The sequence below is a fragment of the Malus domestica genome, chromosome 13 (assembly GCF_042453785.1).
Source record: "Malus domestica chromosome 13, GDT2T_hap1".
Lineage (NCBI taxonomy): Eukaryota > Viridiplantae > Streptophyta > Magnoliopsida > Rosales > Rosaceae > Malus > Malus domestica.
This window is the reverse complement of record NC_091673.1, coordinates 15,327,091-15,336,742: the sequence shown is the minus strand read 5'-3', so window position 1 is coordinate 15,336,742 and position 9,652 is coordinate 15,327,091. Positions and strand designations below refer to the sequence as shown.

The window sequence follows — 9,652 nt, the reverse complement described above, 5'->3', positions numbered from 1 at the left end:
GATGTTTTGCGATACCTTCGTGAAACAACAAACATGGGTCTCTTCTACTCAGGGAAATCCATAAATGACCAGATTCTTGTTAGATATGCAAACGCTGGTTTCCTTTTTGATCCGTCCAAAGCCCGCTCACAAACTGGATATATGTTCACTAATGGAGATACTGCAATTTCATGGCACTCAACAAAGCAAACATTAGTTGCTACATCTTCCAATCACTCGGAAATAATTGTTTTACATGAAACAAGTCGTGAATGTTCTTGGTTAAGATCAATAATCCATCATATTCAGAATTCATGCAGTCTACCTTTAAAGATAGACACTCTAACTGTCATCCATGAAGATAATGCAGCCTATGTTGCCTAAATGAAGGAAAGATTCATCAAGGGTAACAAGACTAAACACATATCTCCAAGGTTTTTCAGTGCACATGAGTTTCAGAAGGCTAAAGTTATTGAACTCAGACAAATCTGTTCCAATGAAAATCTGGCAGACTTGTTCACCAAATCTCTACCAAAGTGTACATTTCAGAAGTTAGTGCAGGGAATCGGATTACATCGGCTTACCAATGTGAAGAATGTGGATCCAGGGGGAGATACAATTCAGGGGGAGCATCGATGATACATGCATGTTGTACTCTTTTTCCTTCGATTAGGATTTTTCCCATTGGGTTTTTCATATCAAGGTTTTAATGAGGCAACATAAGCATGCTTAACACCATATCAACAATCTGGGTAAAGTTGTACTCTTTTTCCTTTGCTATGGTTTTTTTCCCACTGGGTTTTTCTAAGTAAGGTTTTAACGAGGCAACTGATGTTGATATGTGGGCATCTATGGGAGAGTGTTGTAAATAGTGGGTATGTATGCCCACATGCATACAGTAAAATTTTCATATGCTTAATAGTGTTATTTGTTTGTTTTCAAGGTAGTTGCTCTATAAATATAGCATTACGAGTGTTCAAAAGACACAACAAGAAAAGAAAGAGCAAACAACTAATAGCAATAATATCCATCACTTCCTCTGCAATATTTTGTTAGTGTAATATTTTGCAACAGCCTCGCTTCTGTCCTTAGCAAAGGTTATCTCTCTAAACTTTTGCCTATTTATATCTCATTAAAACCTTGATAGGAAAAACCCAGTGGGAAATTTCCTAATCGAAGGAAAAAGAGTATAACATGCATGTATCATGGATGCTCCCCCTGATTCCGCATTCTTCAATTTGGTAAGCTAACATAATCCGATTCCCTGCACTAACTTCTGAAATGTGCACTTTGGTAAAGATTTGGTGAACATGTCTGCCAAATTTTCATTGAAACGAATTTGTTTGACTTCAATAACTTTAGCCTTTTAAGACTCATGTGCACTGAAAAACCTTGGAGATATGTGTTTAGTCTTGTCGCCCTTGATGAATCATTCTTTCATCCGGGTAACACAGGCTGCATTACCTTCGTGGATGACAGTTGGAGTGTCTGTCTTTGAAGGTAGACCACATGAATTCCGAATATGATGGATTATTGATCTTAACCAAGAACATTCACAACTTGCTTCATGTAAAGCAATTATTTCTAAGTGATTGGAAGATGTAGCAACTAATGTATCAGTATGTATGCCCACATGCATACAGTAAAATTTTCATATACTTAATAGTGTAATTTGTTTGTATTCAAGGTAGTTGCTCTATAAATAGAGCATTACAAGTGTTCAAAAGACACAACAAGAAAAGAAAGTGAAAACCAACTAATAGTAATAATTTCCATCACTTCCTCTGCAATATTTTGTTAGTGTAATATTTTGCAACAGCCTCGCTCATGTCCCTAGTAAAGGTTATCTCTTTAAACTTTTGCCTATTTATAACACGTGTGTGTAGCGAAATAAATAAACATGACACAAAATTTACGAGGTTCCTTTACAGTCAGTGTGATTGGAGTACGTCCTCGAAGTAGCAGTGGTGTTTTCATTTATAATCTAGTGTAATAAGATTACAAAGATAACTCTCTCTATTCTCTCATCTCTTCTTCCTATCTTTTCTCTCTTCCTTCTGTTTCTCTTTTCTTCGTATCACCACTATGTTTGGTGTGTGTTACATTTATATAAAAAACAGGAGTCGTGGGAAGCAAGCTTTGGCAGACAGTGGAAGACAGCCCTTATTCCCACTTGTAGCTTAGTGGATTAGTGGCCAACGTGGACATCCACCATATTTACAACACTCTTTGCTAGGGACATGAGCGAGGTTGTTGCAAAATATTACACTAACAAAATATTGCAGAGGAAGTGATGGATATTATTACTATTAGTTGTTTTTCACTTTCTTTTCTTGCTGTGTTGCCTCTCCTTTTATAGAGGTATCAATTGTATTCAAAATGCATGCTTTGAAGATTGCCCGCCTGTGAAAATTGTCTCTATTATATTTATGAGATTTCATTTTCTTTCATCAATTTCTAAAAATGTCTTGCCCATATAATGATCACCTTAATTTGATTGAGAGCATACTTCGTGGTTTGTTAGTTGTTTCAGACAACTTAAGTCCTTTTGGGACTTTCATATATATGTCAATATCTAATTCTCCATATAGATACACGGTGATGACATCCAGTGTTGTAAATAGTGGGTATGTATGCCCACATGCATATAGTAAAATTTTCATATGCTTAATAGTGTAATTTGTTTGTTTTTAAGGTGGTTGCTCTATAAATAGAGCATTACGAGTGTTCAAAAGACACAGCAAGAAAAGAAAATGAAAAACAACTAATAGTAATAGTATTCATCACTTCCTCTGCCATATTTTGTTAGTGTAATATTTTGCAACAGCCTTGCTCCTGTTCCTAGCAAAGGTTATGCCCACATACATAAAGTTTCATATGCTTAATATTGTAATTTGTTTGTTTCAAGGTAGTTGCTCTATAAATAGAGCATTACGAGTGTTCAAAACAAAAGACACAACAAGAAAAGAAAGAGAAAAACAACTAATAGCAATAATATCCATCACTTCCTTTGCAATATTTTATTAGTATAATATTTTGCAACAACCTCACTCCTGTCCCTAGCAAAGGTTATCTCTCTAAACTTTTGCTTATTTATAACACGTTTTTATCAATAATGCTCTATTTATAGAGCAACTACCTTGAAAACAAACAAATTACATTATTAAGTAGATGAAAATTTTACCGTATGCATGTGGGCATACATACTCACTATTTACAATAGTTTTAATGAATTTTCTTTGGCCGAAAAAAAAGGTGGAGAGTTCGTAGAAAGTATGGGGTGTGTGTGAAAAGTTTGGTGTAAGTAGCGTTGGGTATGTGGGCAAATGAGAATATAAGTAGAATTTATTAAGAAAAATTTTAATTGAGAAAATAGGTGTAGGGTGCATTCAATTATATGTGGAGAGTTAATAAAATTTTATTTTTATTTTTTATCTATCGATATTCTATTTAACATGTTAACTGTCACTTAGTGCTACAATCTAATGGCATTCTTCTTCACACATAAGTGAGAGGTCTTAAGTTCGATTTTCGCCAGTGATGAATTTGAATCATATTATTATGGGCTAGTTCATTGTAAGATTTAGCCCACTCTCCCACCCTTCTAATGTAGATATCATCGTTTGTTCCAAAAACAAAAAAAAAATCACTAACATAAGACTCATCGCATATGAGTTGAAGATTGAATTATATAATTCATCAAATCTCAAGGTATGTTAAAGTAAGAAACTACCATGGACTTTTGCATGATTCTCCTTTTGTGATTACATAAAATGTAAATACATATATAACGGAAAATTTGGTAAGAATCTCCGTATTGTTATCTATCATGAGTTGTGAATCGTGACATTTTCTTGTGTTTTAAAAGCAAATGTTGAGCTTTCAATTCCATTCCGAGATATGGATGGACACAAACGTAGGTGCGGCACCACTGGATTCATTATCGTTGAATAATTCACCGGTTTTTTTTTTTTTTTTTTTTTTTAAATTTGGGAATTATAAATCCCTGATCTCAAATCTCAAATCTCATCCATAAAAAAGGAAAAATAAATAAAACTAATAGCTATCTAGATCTCAAAGCAAAATCAACGCAAATATTCCCTGACAAATATTCATTTGTTTTCAATAATTTGTCAGTCTCACTCTTTTTATTGTTCCACTGCCAGTTTGGAAACGTTACTACACAAAAAGATTTTTTTTTTTTTGGTAAACGATAGATTTTGTTAGTTTAGATGTTAGATTAGCTAAAGCCAGAATTTGAACCCATGCCATCATGCAATGGCTCAACATCTTTCCATCATCGTGGTAAAGGATCATCACTTGCACACAAAAAGATTATTTACTTAGTGAAGTTTTCGAGGAAGTTAAAGTTTTATCGCAATATATTGACAATAGGGTGTTGATTCAACACGTTAGAAAAGTATTCTAATAACATAAAGGATTTGATATTTCACCATAAAACGTGAAAGACTCAACTCTAACTCCTTCTAAACTCATACATAATTTCCCAATTTTTCGATATATGATAATTATGATTTCACATTCCCAACAATTCTATGTTCGCCTCAGCCGACAGGGCCTGTATCAAAAGTGAGAGGTCATGTGGCTTGCTGGGCCTGCCAGCATGGAAGGGACACCAAAGTTGAAAACTATATAAGAAAAAGAACCGAAAAGAATTCCTAAAAGAAATGGAAAATATGGTTTTTAGACTTTAAAGAGAGAACTCAAACATGGTATCGAAAATGAAAGGAATGCCTTTTGAAACAAATGCATGATCATGCATGTAGTTGTATCGAAACGTGACATGCTGAGGGAAGAGTCTGAAGAGTTGTTTTCGAACCCTAGCGAAAACTGTTTAATCAAACATGTTTAAAGTGAGAAATGAATTAATAGTAGTATAATAGAGCTACTTTTAAGTTTACTGAAATTGTTGAGTTTAATGTAAGATATTTCTGAAATCATAAAAACAACAAGATATTGGGATCACAGATTTAATACACCAATAACAATTAACTTATCTGTAGAATACAGAAGGCACAACTCTTACAGATGATAAATAAGTATTCTACTCTCACCAAACGAAAGTGTTTCAGCAATGATAGGGTTTGCTCATAATGGAACGTGTGTGTTGTCTCACCAAGGTATGTACAGTATATCTTACTAAGGGTTCCAAATAACCAATTGAAGTATCTTGATTCCATGATTCTTGTTAATCAATATAAATCACTATGAGAATCAAACAAATTGAAGATCAAATTATTTTCACTTTCAAGTTATTTGTTTTTCATAATAATTGACAACTCAAGATGAGTCTTACATGCAAAATTTCATGTCGAAAATGTACGTAACACCTCTTGCACCACATATTCCTCATTATTATGCCATGAAAGACCGACCAAGAACCTATTAATTTGTTGCTAATTGATTTTAAATTAGATGCTTGATTATATCGCAAATGAAAAAGTTTAGTGAATAATGATGAGAGTAGGGTTTGGTGATTAAGCTTCAATCATACTACTCTAACGACTCTATAAAGTATCAATCACAAAACGTCATGCAAAGTTCAGAGAGGAAAAGAGAAGTGATTAATTATGTCATGATTAATTATGTATGATCTGATTAAAGAGAATTGAAAATCGATGCCTGCAATGATGCAGCTCCTTTGCCAACGGCCCTAATTGATTCCAATAATTTAAACAAGAACATATGTTTATACCCAAATGAATAGCATTTCCTTTTAGGTTGATTTGCAACCAACCAAATAGCTCACATGCTTGTCACTTCCACATCATCTGTTTTTTTCCTTTCCATAATTCCAAGCATAAAACCAATCCAAGATGTTTTCTTCCAATTTGCAGATCCAGCAAGCTACCAAGCTTTGTTGTCTGAATGTTGCACCTCAATCAGTGCCAAGATCCTTGTTTTCCCAATTGGGTTTGTGCTCACCAACTAGGGTAACTTGGTTGAAGTACTTGTGTTTACTACAAATGTAACTCTCATTAGATCTATCATGCATTTATGTTGCCTTCAATCGAACTTGCATTTTTGGCAAGTCAAGTATTTTAGCGGAATTGATTTCAACACACCATCTGTTTCCACATTTACACGTTATGCTTATATATTTCTGACCATTACATCAAATAGAATAAAGAAAATCAACAAACAAGAACAAGCATGGTATAAAAATGGAGAAAAAAGTGTGTAGAAATTATTTTCTTATTCTAAACTATTCCAAACTACGGGGAGGAAAATTTGAACTTAGATGCAAGTAAGTGGACAAATTGCCTTGATCAACTAACGTAACTCACATATCTTGACTTATTCAAATTAAGCTAAGCCATAAAACATTTTGGACAAATAATCAAATTGAAATCAACATAAAACGATTTAATGAATTAGAGAAAAGCTCATTCTATATCCAACCTAAAATTCCCCCATACATGTACAATTCAAAGGGTACAAACCTATACCCTTTGGTAAGCTTCCCCTTGACAGAGTAACTAGGGAACAAAAGTAAATAGCCTTTCCTTGCCTTGCCTTAAAGCTTGCCATGTTTGGCAAGGGGACTTATCAGCAGAAATTTATTGCCTTGTACAATACTTCTTGATAATTTTCGTTCTAAATCTCATCCATTTTTCGGTCTAAAAGCGCAGTCCGAAGATACTTGGGAAACCATCCTTTTGTTGTGATCAGCTTGTGACGATCCGTGGGATTTTGGGTTGTATGAAGCAAACCTTCCCTGTCTGTGCTTTCTTCTTGAATGTGTTGATTGGGGGATGAAAACTCCAGTTCCTTTGGTTTCTCTTCTGCAGGAATGCTCATACAGAAGGACAGGATGTGCAGGTGGATGGATTGCACAAGAGAAAGCCTGTAAATTCAAAGCACAATTAATCAGTCCCTTCATCTCCCAGATAGAACAAGTATAAAACGATATAAACGCGATCAAGAACACAAAAGTAAACAATCACACACAACGATATTTAACATGGTTACCACACACTCTTTTTCTTCTTCTGCACATCGCTTGGCATATTCATTCCAAATGTGAGGAATAGACAAATAGTGTGCAGAGAGAGAAAAGAGGTTGCGGTAATCAATTTGCATGAATATGAGCTACGTCCACAAGTTGCTACGGTATCCACTATAGAAGAAGAAAAAGATAAACAATACTGCAAATGAAGTGTATACCTGAAGAGAAACTGAAGGGTAAGTTGCAATAGGGTCCTCCTCATCATCCATAATTAGAAGGGAAATTTGCTTAGTTAATTCTGCAAAGAACAAGTCATCCTCTAGTTTCTCCATGGCAACTTCCATGCCTGCAGCTTAATCTAGAACTTGAGTCTTTCTGTGTGATAAGCAAGACTGATCAGTGAAGGATCTTAAAAGTCTCCAAATCTGAAGCTCTCTTGATAAAATCTAAAGGGAATATGTAGGGATTTTAAATAGGGGAAAAGCAAGGGCGGAGGGAAGGGGATGGCTTTGTGCAGCCATGTGGAGTGGTGGGGTCTACGGCGGCAGTTGGCTTATCTGTAATTTAAGTCCCACTGATCCCGCAAGAATCATGTTGTGTGTCATCAAATCATCCAGTTGCCCTATAAGAGCAAGTCCATCTTTAAGGACTTTATGCCAGCATTCTGTGTATTTATCCACTTAAGTGAACAGTAATAGACCAAAACATCTACATCCTTAACAAAAAATAGCCTAGTTCATTTTATTAAAATATTATTTTTTTTTATTATAAAATAATAATTTTTTTTTAATTTCTGAATTTATATAAAATAAAATAATAATAATAATAATAATAATATCTAAATTTATTAAAAAATTTATGTATTTTTTTAAAGTGAAATTCTTAATTTTTTGGGGGAAAAACGTGGACTTTGATCTGTGATCGGATGGTCCATTTTAAAAGTCAAATTTAATTTTTTTTTACCGTTGAAAATCTATCGGTCTACAAAAACTAGCCGTTGGAAATCCAACGGCATACATTTCGCCACGTCGCCCACCCGGGGGTGGGGTGTGAGTGCGCCTGCTAGGTGAGCCCAACCTGTGAACGTCTGTCGGCTACTCGCCATAAAGGCCGCATGAAAGGCACACGCCAGCCCAATTGCCCGATTCCTTGCTCAGTCAAATTTGGGTTGGCCTGGAGACCAGCTTGGGCTGCGTCCCAAGCAAAAGGGTGGGCTGGAGTGGATTGACTGGCTCCCAGCCTGATTTTTGTACTTTGTGCTGGGCTATTCCACCTCCGGTGGACTTGCTCTAAGAGATGAGGAACAGCCGGCAACAACCCACACCCAGATATATCCCAATCCAGGATAGACTCAAAATCCCTTGCAAAACTTGCATACTTGATTGTAAATGACTTCTCTGCCTCTCACATCCATGTCCCTAAAAAGTCCTAGCTTATTGTTCAAGATTCACATACATGTCCACACAAAACAAACATGGTTCATTTGTAGTATTATTTTAAGGATGTAGATAAATTATGAGAAATTGTCATATGCACTCGAGTTGCTAGCAGCTTCTCTTAGTGTAAGAGTCTTACTATTATATTAGTAAAGCGTTTAGTGGCCAACCTATGGAAGAGTTCGCCAACAATTAGAGCATAACTCCTGAATAAATCCAAACTATAAGCATGAAAACGTGTACATTTAATGATACTATATCATAAAATATAAACTAAGTTATCCATCAATTAGATATCATATATATAACGAATCTCTTGTATAAGCAAAAATAAGAAGAAACAAAAAAAAACCAAAACCAAAATGATGGGTTGTTTTTTGAAAATTAAAGGAGAATGATGTGTACGCATGAAAATCAATCACAAACAAGAAGGGTGCATATAGAACCATTTGGTTCACTATGGTTAACATGTTCTCGTTACTAATCCACTTGTGTTTATTGCAGCTTCACTCAACGGAGAAGCCTTACTATTCTATTAGTAAATCATTAATACTCAACTAATGAAAGCTTTCGTTGATAGCTAACAACATCACTTGTTATTGACGTTCTTACACTAACTGAATCCAATTCATAAGTTCGGAAACACATAAATTTAGTAATACTGTACCTTGAAGAGTAAACATACCATCCATCCATATTCAATTAGCCCTCATATGCATATCTTGTATAAGACATTAAATGAAGAAAAAATCAAAACCAAAATGATGGGTTAGTTATTTGAAAATGAAAGGAGCTAGTGTGATGTGTATGCATGAAAATCAATCAACCAAGGGTGCAAATAGCACCAACTGGTTCACTAGGGTTAAGTAACATGTGGGCCGGAATTCATGCCTAGAGAAATAGACTTGTTGGCAGATAAATTTGATCTTTTGTGTGTGCTTGTTTATTCCCACTTCTTCATTCATCTCCCTCCCTTTTCAAGGAACAAACTGTATCAGTCAGTCAATTGCAAGAGCATTAACTGAGTACGATGCATTATTGTTCTCTTTTCTTTCCACTTGCGTGTTTCATTGTATGGTGTTGCTTGGTCCACCTCTTTTTTCCACACGGTTTCATGGCTGGCGTTGGTTGAGCATTAGGGTTGCATGGAGTATCATGACCCCTGAGAAGACCATTGATTGAAGCATAACAAATAGTTATGAAAAGATCTTACCGTCGTGAATTTTGTGATACATCTTTTTGTGTTTACAATATTCATACGATCTAG

General features: G+C 35.1%; 1 long non-coding RNA gene across 1 annotated transcript; it reads right to left on the bottom strand.

The window, feature by feature from the left end:
- Window positions 1-6,374: 6,374 nt before the first annotated feature.
- LOC139190401 (uncharacterized) lies at window positions 6,375-7,517 on the bottom strand. The gene is made up of 2 exons (XR_011574651.1): window positions 7,168-7,517; window positions 6,375-6,847 (listed from the first exon to the last, which is right to left on the bottom strand). It is a non-coding gene; the product is annotated as an uncharacterized lncRNA (long non-coding RNA).
- Between the last annotated feature and the right edge of the window lie 2,135 nt (window positions 7,518-9,652).